We start from the raw sequence: 19,349 nt of genomic DNA, 5'->3' as shown, positions 1-19,349 counted from the left end.
TTTTGTCTCGAACCAAAGTATATTTCGTCCTTATTTTTCTGCTCTTAAAAAAAATCTGTTTGAAAATGTTTTTAAAACAAACAGGAAAAATAATAACAGAAAACATTTTATTAAAAACAAAGGAGAGGAGCTCTCCAACCGGCCAGGCCCAGGAAGGCCCAGCCGGCCGACCAAACCCAGCCCACCTTCAAAACCCTAAACATCCCCACCAGCCTCCTGGCACTTTTGCAATCCTACCCCCGCCGCCAGCCTCTTTTCCTCCCCCCAACTTCTTTCTTTTTCCTCTCAGGTCCTCTCACCAAACACCATCTCCTCGTCTCTGCCCCGACCCGAGCGACGAGCTCGTTTCCTTCCCGAGTCCGACGCGTCCGCCTCCCTCTGCTCGCCACCACGACGGCCGCCGCTCGCTCCCTCCTCCCCGTGCGAGCGCGCCCTCGTCCGCACCACCTCAACGCCCAAAGCGACCCATGTCTCATTCCTGTGCGCCGGCCGCCGCTTCCTCCTTTCCCCAAGCTCGGCGCCGCCTGCGCCGCGACCTCCTCCTTCCCGTCGCCAAGGACCAGACGCCGTTGTCCCCTCCGTCCTCGACCCCATGTTCGTCTCCCTCGACCTGGCAGACCACCTCCTCTGGCCGCCGCGCCCCGCAACCGTTCCTCTGAAGTCGCGCGCCCCGCCTCACAGATGCCCTCGTCGCCATGGCCTCCTTCTCCCGTCCCCGCGCTCGAGCAACCTCTCGCAGATGTCTGCGCACCTGGCTGCGCGCCTCCAAGGTCGCCGTCCTCTCTAACGCGAAGCTCCGGCCACCGCCTTGATCCCCTCCAGCAGCACCCGACCTTGCCGGCCGCCACATGCTCTGCGTCGCCCGCTGTTTTCCCTAAGCTCGTCGCCCTGCTCTCGCGCCGTCCAAGTCCCCTGTGACGCATTCCATCCTTGGTATCTGTTGCTCCCGTGTTTGTTTTTGATGTGGTGCTGCAGAACCTGCTAAACATTCTCCTGTCGTGCATGTCTGGTAACCTCGCAGGAGTGGTTGCCTCATGGTTTCAGCGTGAGTATCTCTTCCGCCAAGTTCTTCCTCGATGACGACCGTGTCTGCTGATGCGTGTTGATGTGAAGCTGTAGCTGTGTGTAAAACCATGGAGCACTTCCCCGTGAAACCAAGAACGCTGCCTCCGCGCAACCAAGTGCGACCCTGACCTGAAGATCGTCGCTGCAAATCCAAGTTCTCCATTGAACCAAGTTCTCCTTCACGGATTTGAAGTCTGAGACCCCGCTCATCTTCTTCCTCTCCGAACCCGAATCCGGCGACCGTCCTTGTTACCGTGAGATCCCGACCGTAACCAACCTATTTTATAAATGTGATATCATATATCTTGTTGCATCAATCATACCATCATGTGAGCATTGCATATCTCATGGGTTCGGGTAAATAGTGAATCACCTAATTAAATGTGGAATTGTGCGGGGAATGCTTATCTCTTGTCCCGGTTCCATTTAATTTTGCCGTAGATCACCCATGCCATGTCTTTGCCATGTTAATCAACAATTAATATGCTGGGTAGGTAAATAACTCGAACCTAATAATTGTTTGTCCGGGGTTCCGACTCCGCTTAATTGGATAAGTTGCATCGCATCATAATTGCCATGTCATGCATGTATACCATATCATGAGCATGACGATTCTTTTGCCATAGTAGTAAGATTTGCATCCGATGTGTGTTCCAGCATTTGCTTCTTCCCGGATAGGATCACGAAGTGGTGTGGTGAGATACGACAAGTTCTCCGGATGTTCCTCGCCAAGCTTTAATAGGCAAGCATTTCCCCTATACTCCTGCCCCTGCAGAAGTCGCTCACCTATTTTATTTTGCCTTCTCCCTCATGCTATCCTTAAGTTGCGTTCTTGTCACGTGTTCCTTCCACTTGTTACCTCAAGCATCCCATATTGCCACCACCAACCTCCTACAGCTGTTGTTTGGTTATCGGGTCTACCTTGCGAGTCGTAGTGCATGCTAGTGATGTTTATATCTCGTTATCGTTACTGCTATCTTATCGGGTTATCTGTTGGGGATCATGACACATGGTTTATGGATACATCTGTTGAGGATATCATGGTTACTTGTTAATAGTTGTTAGCGGAGGCATCGGTGGGTCAGCTGATCGTTTTGTGACGGCTCACTTGTGTTTCCTAAATATCTTAGGACCCCGAGTTCTTGTTATCTGTTCCGAGACTGAGCTCTCTAACCACACGTGGGTATGTTTCTGGGTCTCCCCTCGACCACTGCCGGAATCTACAGCTTTGTCCAGTGGCCACAACTAGTTTATATGTTTTACCATTTCTTGTTGCGTGCATGCCAGCATGTTACTTATTTACTTTGGGAAGCCCCTGGGTGCCTTGTATCCCTTGTTTCTGGTATGCACGTATAGGTTTGCGGCCTGAGCGTTTATCGCATGCTGAAGCGGGTCATTCGCCCCTGTGTGTGTTTTGACCCTCGGAAGCCGTGCACGCAATAGCTAGGTCCGCTTCGGAGATTCGGCCGGACTTCGATACGGGTTTAACTTAGTTAGGTGGCTTCCTGGACATTGTTGTCGTGAAGGAGAGTGCGAGTCGTGATATCCACCTGTCGCAAGTGGGTTGATCGTGCGTGTGGGTACATTTGGGCAACCCCTGCAGGGTGTACATCTTATCGATAAGCCGTGTCCGCGGTTATGGACAACTTGGAGCTGTATGATTCGACCATAGACAACTTGCACCTGTTGATTCATTAATAATAACTTGTGTAGTAAGTTAGTATAACTTCAATAATAAATGGTTAAAACTTGACAACCGTGTGAGTGCCCTTGTAAGTACTTCCTTGCGAGGGGGGAACGCATCGGCTGTGTTATGTTTGCAGAGTATAGAACTGTTAGTTATGCGCTCTCTCATCTTCTCTGATTAGACGAATGTTGTAGAGTGTCTCTATAGGTTCCCAAGGTTCCCAAGGCAAAATAGTGGGCCTAGGTTCCCAAGGCCTTTCGTGTCCCCTGAAGAGATGATGAATGGACCGTGTCAGATGCATTTTTTCCTCGACAGCAACGGTAAAAGACAGTCAGGGCATTTGCAGAAAGACTGTCGAAATTTTCAGGCAATGTTGCGATACGCAGAGAACGCTAATGCGCGGGCAGCACAGAGAAATCCTCGAGAACCCAGAAGCGAGATTCACTTGCCGCCTCCTCCCGCGATTACAGACGACAATCGGCATCAGCTCAGAATAGCGGCAGCACCTGCACCACCACCTTATGTTGATCCTAACTCCAACGGAGCGGTGTCGATGATTCAGAAGGGAAGGCCGTCCAATAGAGCTCAGAAAGTAATCTCACGACAGGTGTTTATGGCAGAAAAAATGCCTCCACCAACAGTTGAGTATCTTAATTGGTCAGGACAAGATATTGGCTTCACCATAGCAGATCATCCGCAGCAAGTTCCTCGACCAGGGCAGTCAGCACTTATTACGCGGCCGATTATCGCGGGATTTGATGTCTCTCGAGTGTTCATAGACGGCGGCAGCAGCCTAAACCTTATGTATGCAGATACATTGAGGAAGATGAACATATCCTTAGCAAACTTGAAACCAACAGACACAAGGTTCCACGGCATCACACCGGAGAAACCAAGTTATCCATTGGGGAAGATCAATCTCGACGTTCAGTTTGGGACCCGAGAAAATTATAGAATCGAGAAGCTCGAATTTGAAGTCGTGGATTTTCCGTCGCAATACCACGCTCTGTTGGGACGACCAGCATATGCTAGATTTATGGCGGTGCCACACTATACATACCTGTTGTGGAGGTTGCCTGGACCAAAGGGACCAATAACAGTCAAAGGAAGCTTTGCCTTAGCCGATAAGTGCGACAAGGATTTTCACCGGCTGTCAGAAACTTTCGGGATGCAAGCTGAGTACTTGGCGTCAAAAAGCATGACTGATTACGACGTCTTGCCCAGGACGTTGGAAGGCCAAACAAAGAATCAACTTTCAGTATCGAGAAAAATTCAAAAGAAGTGCAGATTCACCCGACAGACCCGAAAAGACGACATCTATCGCATAAGCGACATGGATATCGCACGGAAAGCGCGCTCGTCGAGTTCCTCCGTGAGAACTGGAAAATCTTCGCATGGTGTCCAGCTGACATGCCAGGAGTACCCAGGAACTTGCCGAGAACCACCTAAACTTGGATCAATTAGCGAGACCAATCAAACAACCTTTGCGGCGTTTCTCGGAACCAAACCGCAAAGCCATGCTGTCAGAAATTAAGCGACTACGAGAAGCTGGTTTTATCAAAGAGATATTCACAGAAGCCACATGGGTAGCAAACCCAGTGCTGGTGCCGAAGAAAAACACTAAGGTCCTTCGCATGTGCGTCGATTTTACGTGTCTCAATAAACATTGTCCACAGGATCACTTTCCCCTCCCGAGGATCGATCAAATTATCGACTCCACGGCTGGATGTGAACGTCTTTCCTTCCTGGATGCATATTCTGGTTATAACCAGATCAGATTGAAAGAAGAAGATGAAGTAAAGACCGCGTTTATTACACCTTACGGCGTGTTTTGCTACAAAACAATGCCCTTCGGTCTAAAAAAATGCAGGAGCAACATATCAGAGAATGATGCAGAAGTGTTTGGCGACACAGATCGGAAAAAACGTGCAAGTATACATCGACGATGTCGTCATAACATCAAAAAAGGGGACAACACTGATCGAGGATCTCAAAGAAACTTTTGACAACCTCGACAAATTCTGCCTGAAGCTGAACCCGACGAAGTGTTCCTTTGGCGTCCCAATGAGGAGAACTTCTGGGGTTTCTAGTCTCAGCAAGAGGGATTGAAGCAAATCCCGATAAAATACAAGCTATCGTAACAATGAGGAAGCCAACAAAGTTAAAAGAAATACAACAGTTAACGGGGCGAGTCGCAGCTTTGAGCAGATTCGTCGCTAGGCTGGGAGAAAAAGCGTTACCATTCTACGCTCTGATAAAGCAAGGAGATAAATTCCAGTGGAACGAAGAAGCCGACAGAGCTTTCGAGGATTTGAAGCGCACAATCTCGACACCACCAATTTTGGTGGCGCCAAAAGAAAGGGAACCCCTCCTGCTGTATATCGCAGCCACGCCCCAAGTGGTGAGCACGGTGCTAGTTGTCGAAAGGGAAGAAGAAGGAAAACTCCACGGCGTGCAGAGGCCGATATACTTCGTCGAAGTTTTATCACCCTCAAAACAAAGGTACCCTCAGTACCAAAAGATAGCATATGGAGTGTTCACAACAGCACGAAAATTGCGCCACTATTTTTCGGCACACCCGATCATAGTGGTCAATGAAGCTCCCTTGTCAAATATATTGAACAATCCAGAAGCTACGGGTCGTGTCTCCCTTTGGGGAATAGAACTTTCCCCTCGGGACATCACGTATGAAAAAAGAAAAGCAATCAAGTCGCAAATACTGCCGGACTTCATCGCAGAGTGGATGGAGTTGCAAAATACAGGACCTCCAGACTTGTCGAGAACCTGGACCATGAACTTTGACGGGTCTAAAAGACTAGAAGGAGCTGGCGCAGGAGTAGTACTCATATCACCTGAAGGCGACAAGTTGAAGTACATCCTTCGGATGACGTTCCTTAACGCATCTAACAATGAAGCAGAATATGAGGCTCTCATACACGGGATGAAGATGGCGAAAGCCTGCGGTGCAACTCGACTAAAAATCTTTGGCGACTCACAGTTGGTGGCTCAGCAAGTTATGAACCAATGTGACGCAGTCAATGATAGCATGATGGCATACAAGGAGGTGTACAACGAGCTCGAGAAGCTGTTCGATGGATGCGAAGTAAATCATATTAGTATATTGAGCAACGACGAAGCCGACGTTCTTGCAAACATCGGGTCGCAATGCCTTGCAGTCCCGCCAGGTGTATTCTGGGAAGAGATAACAGAGAGATCCACCAAATCGACAAAATCAAAAAAGAAGGAGAAGAAACCCTCGGGGGCTACCAAGGAAAAGCAAGAGGAAGAAGAAGAAGATCAGGACCTGGTCATGGTGATACAGATACCATGGATGCAGACGTATATATCGTACATCCTCAGGAAAGAAATACCCGATGATCCGGTTGAGGCAAGGCGAGTAATTCGACGCTCCAAAGCTTTCACGGTAGTCAAAGGGGAATTATACAAGCGGAGTATTTCAGGCGTCCTGCAGAGATGTGTCACACCTGAAGAGGGAAGAATAATTCTGAAAGATGTACACGAAGGAATATGTGGCCACCACGCAAGTAGTCGAGCTATTGCAGCCAAGGTTTTTCGGGCAGGATTCTACTGGTTGACAGCAATCGAGGACGCCAAGGACATAGTAAGAACTTGCGACGCATGTCAAAGGTTTGCCGCAAAACCTCATTCTCCAGCAGCTGAGCTAGCACCAATACCATTGTCATGGCCCTTTGCCCAATGGGGACTTGATATGGTGGGCAAGTTACACAAATCCTGGCCAGGTGGAAAGGAGTACATGCTAGTAGCTGTCGACAAATTTACAAAGTGGATAGAAGCGAAGCCGATAAATTCACCAGACGGAGCATCCGCAGTAAAATTCATAAAAGGCCTCGTCTTCAGATTTGGAGTGCCCCACAGCATCGTCACAGACAACGGCAGTAACTTCACATCCCACGAATTCAAAGATTATTGCGAAGAAGTGGGTATCAAGTTGCACTTTGCGTCAGTTGCACATCCTCAAACCAATGGGCAAGTCGAGAAAGCCAATGGCATCATCTGCAATGGCATCAAGAAACGCTTGTTAGGACCACTGGAAAAAGCTCGACATACCTGGCCAGAAGAACTACCAAGCGTGTTGTGGAGCATCCGAACAACACCAAACACAGCAACACAGGAAACTCCGTTTTTCCTGGTTCATGGAGCAGAAGCAGTATTACCAATCGAGATAGAGCACAACTCTCCACGCGTCGTCGAATATAACGAAGAAGCGTCGAGAAAAGCACTAGAAGATGACGTCGACGCACTTGATGAAGCTCGAGACGAAGTACTGTCTCGAGTAACCAAATATCAACAGGACTTGAAGAATTACCACAGTCGACGTTTGCGGCCAAGATCTTTTCAGGTGGGAGACCTAGTTCTTCGGCTCACGCAAAAAAGTCATGAAAAACTCGAGTCACCATGGCTTGGCCCTTATATTGTCACGGAAGTAATCGGAGGAGGAGCATACAGGATAAAGGACAAGAAGACAGGGGTGGAGGAGCCAAACCCCTGGAACGTGGCGCAACTCAGGCGGTTCTACGCCTAGAATTGAAATATAGTCCTTGTAAAACTTCAATGTACTGAAACGCCCGCGAGTTTTCAGACGCACTCTTTTCCTTTTTCGGGGCACCGAGTGGGGCCGGGAAAGGTTTTTAATGAGGCGGGCTCGCGGTGCTGCAATATAATAAAGATAGTGTCAAGATAACCTTTTTCTTTATCGACATGCTCAAAGTCTCTGCTCCGACGAATTTCAATATAGTTCATCGAAAAAGAAAAGCCTTGCCTTGGTATTAAAATACCTCGTGAGTCAATAAAAATACAAAATAGTACTCAATAAAGAAGCTCGGGGGCTCATATTCGCTATACATACATAAATGCCTTGGTTCAAAACCTTGCAATATACAAATACAGTAAAGAGTCACCGAAACACTCGGGGGCTAGACAAACATAGAAATATAATGATTGCTTCACAATATAATCACACTCATGGGTTGCAAAGAAGAATTATTTACAGGAGGAAAATAACTAGTCCTGATTCAATATGTCATCAAGGGTAACTCTGTTTTCTTCAGGAGCAGCGCCAAGAAAATCAGCATAGTGACCATCGGCAAAAAAGTCGGCGTCCATCCGAAGAAGGTCTTCAATCATTTCTTCGGCTACAGGCGAAACCTTCGTGTTAATTCGGTCAACACCAACTCTTCGACGTTTTACCTTCTGATGAACTTTCGCGACAACTTGGGTAAGGTCAAGATTTGAGTGGCAGATCTGAAGCATGATAAGAGCAAATCTGGCGCCAGCCACCAATTGAGCTCTGACGAAGTCATGGATCCTGTGAGCATCTTTGAATTTCTCCATTAACTCAGGAAGAGTTTTTGGTTGGACGTTCCGAGGAAACATGGAGTTGTAAACCATGGACAAGGTCTTGGTACAAAAGTCAAGGAAATCGCGAGTTTGAGAGGTGCGATCCTGAAATCTGACAATTTGGCGGGTCCTCTCTGGGGTAGCCCAAAACAAAGAACCATGGTCCAGGGAAAGGTTAACAAGGAGGTTCGTCCTAGTATTTACCCTCTCTTCCTCGGCAGCAGCATCAGTAAAGGAACCTATCAAAACAACGAAGTGGAAACATTTTAGAAACATAGCATGAAGATGAAACATATCGGAGGATGAAACAAGCATACCCGACATATCTGCACTGGCTTCATTCATTAATTCGAGCATGAAATTTTCTCGAGTAGTCGCCTTTTCAGCCTCGGAAGCAGCAATTTCCTTCGCAGCCACGGCCTCGCGAGCTTGTTGAAGTGCAATTTTTTCGGCTTCAGATGACTTATGAGACTTTTCCATCATCACAAGTGTTTGCTTCTTCGCATACTGAAGTTGCTGCCGAAGTTCATCCAGTTCTTGCGACAAGGTATCCTCGACAGGTGCAGTATCAGCAAAAGCTCTCCTCGAGCGAGAAGAAGAAGGCGAAACATTGGAAGGAGCGGAAGATGGAGTATAGTTATCAAATATCAACTGAAATTTAAACAAGACAACATCAAACAACAAGCAAAGATAGAGTTTTCATTAATCTCTTGGAATAATTACAAGGGCATTACAGTGGAGCTAAGGAAGTACGTGTCACCAAATGACTACTTTGGCGACAAGAGCAAAAGAAACATAGAAAGAAAAATAAAGAGGCATGCAACTAGACCTCCGGCCTTGATGAGCTAGGAGTCGACGCTGGTTTGATCCCGAGATAGGCCAAGATCTTCTTCGTGTTGGGCTTGGCTGCCTTAATCAGCGACCTCCATCTTGATTGCTCTATCTGCTCGGTGTCGCCAACTTTCGACCAATCAACAACCTGTTGACTGTCAGCAACCAAAGCGACAGTGTTTTCGACGGCAATCTTCATATTCTCTTGGCGCATCTTCAGTCCAAGGTCTTCGGGTGAACTGAACATCTTGGCAAGGTTAAGGAAAGTCGAGGGCTCCTCTTTCTTCGGGAAGAAGTAGGGGAACAACGCCGACAATCCTGCATTAGCATTCGACACGCCTTCACGAATTTCGGACCCATCCAGCTCCAGATAGGAAAGTGCGTCAAGGAGAGGGTCATCGACAGGATTCGTCAGATCAAAATCTTGGTTTGTTTGGGCTGTCAAGGAAACAAAGCGTTGGTCAAACAACAAGAAACAACGATTCTCATAAAAATAGAAGGGATCAGCAATATTACTGAAAGTGCGGCGACTTTGGGTTTTCAGGCGCTTGAGGATCCCTTGTTCACGAGAAGCTTGCGCAGCTTTGTGCTCGTTTAAGGCAGATGTAGCATCCTCAAGTTTTTTCTGCAGTTCCTCGACACCAGCAGCTTTTGCCTTGGCTTCATCAGCTTCGGCCTTGGCTTCGCTAGCAACAAGTTCGGCTTTCTTGCGAGCCGCCTCACTTTGCTCAAGTTTTTGAGCAAGTGCGTCGGCACGTTCGTTGGCCTCTGCAAGTTTCTCTGTCGAGATATGAAAAAGAGAGAGAAGAAAGATCAAAAATCGCGACAAGCAACAAGAGCAAAAAGTCAAGGAAAAACGGCAAGTATAAAAGTCGTTACCTTCGGCTTTGTTAGCATATTCACGGTACCCAATAAATTGGAATCCGATGCGGAGAAGCTCTTTGATCATGGGCTGTTCAAGACGAACACAGCAAGAGAAACATCGGCATGAAAAAGAGAGTGAAGGCGTGAAAAAACAAAATAAAGAAAATATAGATATCGACAAACTTACATCATCTAAGAGCAGAGTCGACGAACTGCCCAACTGAGGGGCAGGTTCAACAATCTTTTCAACCCTTGACCTTTTTGGTGAAGGAGCAAGGGGGCTTGCTGGTGGAGTTGTGGTGACGATGTTTTGTTGAGGAGGTGAGGTTTCTTCTCCTTCAACTAGCATGTCTGAGGCAAGTACAGTACGTGACGTGCTTGTCCGAGGAGCCACGTCAGTAGTTGGTACTTCTTCCTCGTCATCACTGTTGATAAAAAATCGGCAGCATAAAAAAGCAAGACAAGATAAACATCTCGAGTACAAGAATAGGGAGAAATAAAGATAACTTACGAGCTGACGAGGGATTCAATATAAGGATCATAAGCTGCCTTCGGATGAGAAGGAACAACTTTTTCAGCCTTAGAAGTGCCAGAATCTTCGGCATCATTCCTTTTCCTTTTGTTCCTTGGGGAAACAGCAGGAGGAAGGGATTGCGTCGACTCGCTGGCTGAAGATTCAACTTCTTTTTCATGGGAAGCCGCAGATTTGTGAGAACCTGCGACTTCACTTTCAGGAATAGAAGAACCTTGGGTGTCTTCGGCAACGACAGCTTGTTCTTCGACTTCTCCATCCTCAGGAAGAGGAGGAAGGGAAGTCATAGTAGGATGGTTCTGCAAGAAAATATCGACAAAAGAAAAATTAGAGAGATATCAATACAATGAGATGTAGGGAAAGTTCGGAACAAGACAGAAACTCGAGAAGACAAAAATACCTCAGGGAGAGGATTGGCGGAGCTGTATGTCTCCACACGGCAAGAGGAGGGAATAGGATCCTTCTTGCCCAGGCGAGAAACTCTTCGAATCAACTTCTCCAAGTCTTTTGCAGAAAGATCACTGGAGATTCTGTTGGCGTCGTTTTCACCAGAATACGTCCAAAGGGGATTTTTGCGAGCCTGAAGAGGCTGCACTCTAATCCTAAGGAAGTAGGCAGTGATTTGAACACCGGATAGTTCTTTGCCTCGAGTATTTTGAAGCTGATGAATACGAGACATAAGTGCTTCTGTCGCCTTTTTCTCTTCTTCGGAAGCTTCAGCGTCCCAGGAACGGCGGCGCTGAATTCTGGCACTTCCGTCGAAAGGGATTATGTTGTGTTCCACAGAGTTGGCACTTTCTTCGTGAATGTAGAGCCATCTTTTGTGCCATCCTTGGACAGAATCAGGAAGCTTGACGTCGAAATATTCAACGTCAGTTCGGACACAGATAACAACGCCACCTATGTTATAGGTGACGTTGTGGGAGCCATTGCGGCGGAGGCAGAAAATGCGTTTCCACAGAGCCCAATTAGGAGGGATTCCGAGGAAGCATTCGCAAAGTGTGATGAAAATGGAAATGTGAAGGATGGAATTGGGGGTCAACTGGTGTAGTTGAATCCCGTAAACAAAAAGAAGGCCGCGGAGGAAATCGTGAATTGGGGCCGAAAGGCCGCGGATGAGGTGATCAACGAAACTAACCCGGTACTCCATTGGAGGTTTGGGATAGCTCTCTTCGCTGGGAAAGCGGATGGCGTCTTCCTTCTTCATGAGGCCAAGCTTTTTCAGTATGTTGACGTCCTGGTTGGAGATTTTAGATCTCTCCCACTCAAGATCTTCGGCGGCCATCTTGGATTCTGGAGTGCTGTGGCGAGTGAGACGCGTGCGCGGTGGCATCAACGGCAATGGGCAAAGCAATGTTCGTGAGTGCGGAAGATCAGAGAGAGTTGGGCGCAGGGGAAGCTTTTGCAAAGAGGAACAGATGTGCGGCGCAAGCGAGGGAGTGAACGGAGGTTGAAGAAAGGTTTATATAAGAATCGGGTGAAGCAATGCACCATTGGATGAAGAAATCGTGTGGTGACAACAAATCTTCTAGATGAAAGGGTAAAAATGTATTTTTACTGAGATAAGCGTTACCGTACGTGCGCCAGGAAAAGCGGAGGACATGTGTCCCCCACTTGCACGACGTGTCAACGTGGTGGAAGCAATGGACCCACAGGGCAGAAAAATCACGACTATTAAACAGGGATGAAGTAAATTTGATTAAGGGAAGCATGTCGACAAGAAAAATAAAAGAAGATTGGCGACAGGAGGAATTATTAAATACTTCGGGAGCCTTTGATCAAATACAAGTTTTTGCCCAAACGCTCGGGGGCTACTTCGATAAAAAGTAAAATTTCGAGTATGGCAATATAGAAATTGCGGGAGCCTACAACCAAGCACAAGTCCTTGGCTGTAGCCTCGGGGGCTACTCCCATCGGGAGCGCTGTTCGCGCACCCGAGAGATAAAAAAAAAGAAGAGAGAGATCATATTGGGAAATAATGACAATATAGCGGCAAGGTGGACTAAAATGTCGAGCCTACAACCACGCACAAGTTCTTGGTTGTAGCCTCGGGGGCTACTCCCATCGGGAACGCTGTTCGCGTGCCCGATGAAATTAACAAAGGAAAGATAGAAAAGCAAGAGAGTATATTTCGAGTTATAATTAACTCTACATATACTCCCATCGGGAGAACAATATAAGTCATATGAGACTCGATAAAATGTGCCATTCCAACAGCCGGAAAAGCACTCGACAATATATTCTCAGAACGCCAAAGTTGCGATCAATTTCTGAATGCCGCAGATTTGCGAAGGTAAGACCCCAGATCCGTTCTGCTGGGCGTGGCATCGCCGAAGACTGCGCTCTGCTACTTTTATCCGTATCAACAGATACGAAGAAAAATCCTAACGGACGCGTTAGGTACCCGATAAATTTGACTGGGACTCGACAGAATGGTAAGACCTTAAGCGGCACCTGTCGAAGTTTACACCAGTATCCCGAGATCATGTCCAGGGACGTGATTTTGAAGTAGGTTTTTGCGGATTGCCACTAGAGCAGTTAACTAGTACCTGATCCGTCAGATGAACTAGCCCCAACTACCATTATCCCTGTACAATATAGAATTTTATGTGAAGAAGTATAAAAAGGTTAAAGTTTTCGAATAAAAATAAACAGTGGAGATTTTCCCTGATTCTACGATTCAAGAAAAATCTCGGGGGCTACTGACATAGGCATCCCAAATGGGCCTGCCGAAGGTAGTACCCGGGGTTTACTGAAGGCCCACTACCCGAAGAATAAGAAGATTCGAGAGCCCAAGATATATTAAGGAAAGTTAAGAGTTGTAATAGGAAGTGTTATTTGTAATCTGGCGGGATGAGTTAGAAACCGTCCCGGGCTCTGTAACTTATATAGCATGAATCCCTCGGCTCCACCTCCTATATAAAGGGGGAGTCGAGGGACGAAGAGATAATCGAATCATTGTCTACAAACCCTAGTTTTCACAATCGTCGAGTACTTTTCGGCTGAAACCTTCGAGATCTACTTACCCTCTACTTCTAACTAAACCCTAGCCTACAATCCATAGGCATTGACAAGTTGATACCTTGTCAACTAGACCAGAAAGTCTAATACCAATGCAAGTTTTGATAAACATTTCTTCAAGAGATTGCTTTTATTCCAAAGAGCTATGTCCGTCAGCCTTCAGCGGTTTACTAGAACTTCATGGAGCTCCTTTCCGGCCACGTTCGCAGTTCCTTATCCCGGAACAGGGAGTGACAGGTCACGGTTCTTTACACTCTGCAGAGGTGTGTTGCTTTACCCATAAGAGATCTTAACCTTGGTGCCAACCGGGCAGCTTTCCCGTCCACACTTCCTTCGGTGTGAGGCCCAGTATAAGGTCTAGCCAATCATGTTCCTCCGCTACCTCGAACACCCACCCTTTGTTGCATGCCCCGACCCTGGGTCCACGCCGGTCCCATTATTCCTGTAGATTTCAAGGTGGACCCCGACCACGACGACAGTGCTGGGCTCTACCATACACTCCTATGCCGGTAGCTGCAACCCATCATAGACCGCATTACCGTGGGGAATTAGAATGGGATCCCCACCCTCCGGTTGTTCCGCAAGACACAACTGCTACGGCAAGCAATGCTTTACCGTGGGGAATTAGAATGGGATCCCCACCCTCCGGTTGTTCCGCCAGATACAACTGCTACGGTAAGCGCATCCGTTGATGAACGAGAGGTGGAAACACTTTTGACTACTCCGTCCCACTCCGGATCTTATGGTTAACACGGGTATTACGACACAAGAATCACTGGCGACATTTGTTGTTTAATCCTAGATGGATATAACCCTTGCAATGGAACCTCCACCATATCAACACAATCCATGGTTCCATTGCCCACCACATAGTCATATTCATAGTTATGAAAGTAGTGGTTTTGGTTTTTATGCAATAGTGATAACCATAGTGCTTTGCAAGTAATTTGATAGAAATACTCAAATGACATGAGCAAGTGATGAACTTGCCTGAACACTGCAAAGTTTTGCAGTTGGAAGGTGTGGACTGACCCTTGTCCTCTATCTCTGAAAAATAGCATCATTGTCCGATAAGGGCAATGGTTAAAGAAGCAATTATGCATGATTCCAGTTTTAGGGTTTGTTCCCCCCTTCCGATGTCGTTGTTATTTCATGTGAGAGGTTAATACTAAGAACAACTTGTAGATACTTGATTCAGGGTAAATACAACCTTGAAATATTGTCAAGGTGTTTTTAAAGTCCAATAGCATTAATGGACTTATTTTTAAAATATGAGTGATTTAAATTATTATTTAAATCATCTAAATAAGACTTATTCTTAATTTTCTTCAAAAATTCTGTTTGGTATTTTATTTAAATAGAGAATTTTATGCTGATCCATTTACATATTTTTAATTATTTTTTTAGAGCCCTTATCAATTTTCTATTGAATTTCAAAGTTTCAGGTTTTTATTGAATTGTAAAAAGACTATTTTACCCTTGGGCCCCACCTGTCAGGTGGCCCAACGGGTTAGGTGTGGCCGACCCACCTGGTCCGGCCCAACCCGCTCACTCTCTCTCTCTCTCTCTCTCTCTCGCTCGTGTCCGAACCCTAACCCTTGAGCTCTGGCGACGCGCGCGTCGCCGCCCCTTCGCCGAATTGTTCCGGCCGACTCCGGTCATCGCCGCCGGCGAGATGGGGTGCGTCTGAACCGCCGTTCTACGGCCCTTCAGATCCACCGCGCCGATTTGCTCTTAGTCGCCTCTTCGTGTTGCCCCCAACCCTGCTGCTCGTCTGGCCGTGGGGATCCACGGCGATCCCGTCGCCGCCGACGTTCCTGAAGCCGTGGCGCCGCCGTGGCTTCGCCATCGTGTGCGCGAGCTGCCGCGGCACCGCCATGGCCTGGCTTGGCCTGGCGCCGCCGTGCTTCGGTGCGTGCCGCCGTGGCCACCATGGCTGCCCGCTTGCTCGACCCTGGTATGTTCGCCATCCCTTCTCCTCTCTCGTGTACTTGCTCTTCTTCCTCTCTCCAGTAGCTCTAGCCATGGCTTGCTGTTCCTGGTGCCTATGCTGCTCTATGGGCCGGCTTCTTTGCCGCTTGCTGTCTTGAGTCTTTGCGTGTCTTCTTTGTGCTACTGCTGCCGCCATGGCCTATCTCTAGATCATTAGCTTGTACTGGTGCTCATGCTCATGCTAGCTTCACTACTGTGCTGTGCTTGCCTGCCCAAGGCATGTGATGTTGCTGTGTGATGCTTTGCCATATCTCTGTGCAAGAATTCCTAATCTAATTGGTTGCCATGCTCTCCTTTCTTGCTTAATTCTCTCTCTGTGGCTCTGTACTTGTTACTAGGCTTGCCAGATATCAAGTGTATTCCTATAGGCTTGCTCATGAGCATCTTGTAATGCTCAAGGACTGCTTAATGGCTACTGTCTTGCTACAATTAAATCCATTTGATTACTTAGTGGCTCTGGTTGTGGTGATGGTTTATGATGCGGCCTAAGGCCACGTGGGTTGCCCGATCTCACGAATTGACCGAGGAAAAGGCGGGGGAGAGGAAGAACACGAAGAACACGGCGATGAACACGATGAACACACGCAAACGCACACCAACCCGATACAATTCGGTTTACTCCCGATAGCCCGAACCACTATCCCGATAGAATCCCTCAAGAGAAAGACACGCGGTAGAATCCCCGAGAGGAAGATCGGTATACGATCGGTGGAATCACACGAGTGAGAGACCGGTGGTAGAATCACAAGTGTGAGAGACTAAACATATAAGGAGTGCCTTGATACAATAGATCTGATAATCTAAGGAGGGGGTTTCCCTAATCCCAAAGGGATGGTGGAGGCATGAGCCAAATTCTAGTTCATCTACTCTAACCTAATGAAGGGGGAGGTGGGAGCCTATATATAGGGAGCCACTAAGGAGGGGTATTTTAGGGAAACAAAGGGGTACATGGGCCTTGGCCCAAATTGACTTGTGGCAGACGTCTTCTCTCCTAGGCAACCTCGGACGCTCTTCTTCCTTCTTCTCTTCCATGCCTCCGTAACCTCGGCCTTGAGTGTGGTTCTTGACGTTGACGCACATGATGAAGCAAAGACCGTAGGTCGGGCTACATCATCTCCCCCCACTTGAAAAAGAGTCGCCCTCGACGATGAGTCTTCGTGAATGTGTAGAGGAGGTAGATGACACCAACGCTTGAATGTTCCTTCACTTGTCAAGAGCCCTATCAATAGCACAAGAAAAGCAAAGGAGCAATCAAAGCGTAGCCAAGGTTCATTGGATTTAGCAAGAGAGCGCAAGTAGAAGGAGGTCACCTTAGCGAGATTCCGGTGTGCTCTCATTGAGAGATCTTGTGTAGTCGAAGTGTGCGAGCGAAACCATTCATTGGAGCTCATTTGTATCATGCTCTCAAGAGCTCTTTTTGTCAACTCGTGCTCAATCGAGGTTGACATTGGATTTTGGGTACCTACACACACCATAGGCAAAACAAAGAACGTGTGTGCATGGTATATGAACACATCATCCATCATGATGTTCCATTTCTTTTGCACATCACCATTAGCGTTAAGCCAAGCATCATAATAGATATGGTGAATATGCGGAGTAAACATGGCAACATGATCAACATGGATATATGCAAAGTCTCCAAAATTTGAGAAAGCTATGGGGGCAATCTCATTTACAAGCATATTAACACTATTGCAAGCCAAGCATTGGAAAGAGAAATTGTTCATCATTTTGGTTGCATTAATGGGAGAATATTGCAAGCATGTAGCACAAAACATGTTCAACATTTGATCATTGTTGTCGACAAACCTAGGGAAAGAGCAATTGTTCGGCAAGGTTGTCACAACACAAGCATCATTATCAACATTGCAAGCAATACATGGGAAAGAGAAATTGTTCGACATATTGCAAGCAATAGGATAGAAATCGAAACACTCATAGCATGGCATGGTCATGTTATCACAAGCAATCAAGTCCACATGATCAACAATGTTGGTATCAAGCAAAGCATCACATGGGAAAATGAAAGAAGCATATGACATAGCATTTGTATCATCAAGATCATGCATGCACTCATCGATCATCATGTCCACTAGTGGGATCATGGCATCATCAACACCCGTATACGTACCTTTGTGGTTCCTCTCATATGAGGTAGGTGTTGTGGAAGAGGTAGGCTCGATGTGGCCTCCATGTTCATCTTCAAGCAAGCATGGTGTGATAGCATCATCTTCATGCACCATGTACATCTTCTCCATGATCGGCGTCTCGTCATCCATGGTACCTAATGAGACACAAGAAAACACACTAGAGGTAGAGGGTAAGTTGTTAGAATTCGAAATGGTCTCACTTGACCTATCAACTATCACTCTCATCTCACTCGGTGTATCACTCATGCTCTCAAAGTGGAGGCACTCATCAAGCTCACATATAGTGGAGTCACTCATCTCACATATAGTGGAGTCGCTCATCTCACATATAGTGGAGTCCCTCATCTCCATGGCAATGGCGTCGTCGATGTCCGAGAAACCTAGCAAAGAGAAAGACAACACAAGAGGAGTAGAGGTTAAGTTGTTAGAAATCGAAACATCCTCACTCGACTCATGGTGTGTATCACTCTTGCTCTCAAGGTGTTTGAAGTAGGATTTGCACTCGGCTTTGTCTTGGAGGGTCATTTTGGCCTCTCGAGCATCTAGCTCGGCGAAGTATGCTCTCATCTCGGCTTGCTCTTGTGGGGTCATCATGTATATATCTCACTAGGAAGGTGTGTATGTATGTGGTGGAAGGAAAGCTACACAAGTATCTCACCTATCAAGAAAGTATCGGAAAAATGGTTCAAGTCAAGAGCAAAGCCAAAATGTATCGGGGTTACTCACACACACACTCAAAGCACACGCAAAAGGCTAAGAAACACTATATGTGGTGGGTAAGGGGTGGATAGCAAACGAAAAAGATCAACGGAAAAGTCTATTGTCAAATGTGGGTAAGATCCAAAGTCAAATGTCAAAAGTGGTGATCTATGTCAAGGAAACACGGAAACACACACAACGGAGAACAAAGGGGTTAGCGCGACCAAGGAAGTGAGCAAGTAACAAGGATGGTCCTAACGAAGACTATAAGCTCGGTGTCGCGCCAACACAAGAGAGACGGTAGCTCGGTTGCATAAGAGGGAAGCAACAAGATTTGCACAAATGCCACTCTTCTCTTTTCTCTCTTAGTGCGCACAAGCTTTGCACTCTTGTGTATCGGTGGACAGACACTCTTTTACTATTTCATTTTTTTTTCTTTTTTTTCACTTTTTTTTCTATGCTTAGAAGCTTTTTTTTCCTCTATGTATATGTCACGCCTTTTCTTCTTTTGTGTATCTTTCTCACCGAGCTTGCTTCGGAGCTTTGCTCAACACAACGCACACACACACCCTCTCACGGTCGTGACACTTGTGCAATGCTTCACAACACTCGGAAAGCCACTCTCAATGGGATAGGTACACAAAGAAAGAAACGGGGCTACAAGGGGGTAACGGGGCAAGTTATACCTAGTGAAAAGGTTAGGCGGTGTCAAGCACACGAACTTGCGATGGCGAAGTGGTGGTGTCGATGATGGTGGCGAAGTTGCGCCGGAATCCGGGGTGCCAACGATGTTGTCGCGGTGTTGATGTAGGCGCGGAAGCGGAATAGACAACCGATGCACTCCAAATCGGAAACCGAGCAAATTAAGCCAATGCCCGAAAAGTTGGGTCAAAACGATCGGTCAAAAGTTGGGTTCCAAAAATCGTCAAAAATTAGAGGTAGGCTATGTGGAGTATTTGGGGATTGATGTTAAAGTTTGAAGTCAAACGGGCTCCGGAAAGTTGTCAAAATTTGGAGCAAAAAGTTGTGTCAAAGTGAGCTGAAACTTGAACAGCAGATGGACCTGGGCGGCAGTGCCGCTGTGATATGGCCGGCAGTGCCGGGGTGGGCAGCACGGCAGTGTCGG

Source organism: Lolium perenne, chromosome 2, assembly GCF_019359855.2.
Source record: "Lolium perenne isolate Kyuss_39 chromosome 2, Kyuss_2.0, whole genome shotgun sequence".
Lineage (NCBI taxonomy): Eukaryota > Viridiplantae > Streptophyta > Magnoliopsida > Poales > Poaceae > Lolium > Lolium perenne.
This window is presented reverse-complemented; position numbering follows the sequence as displayed.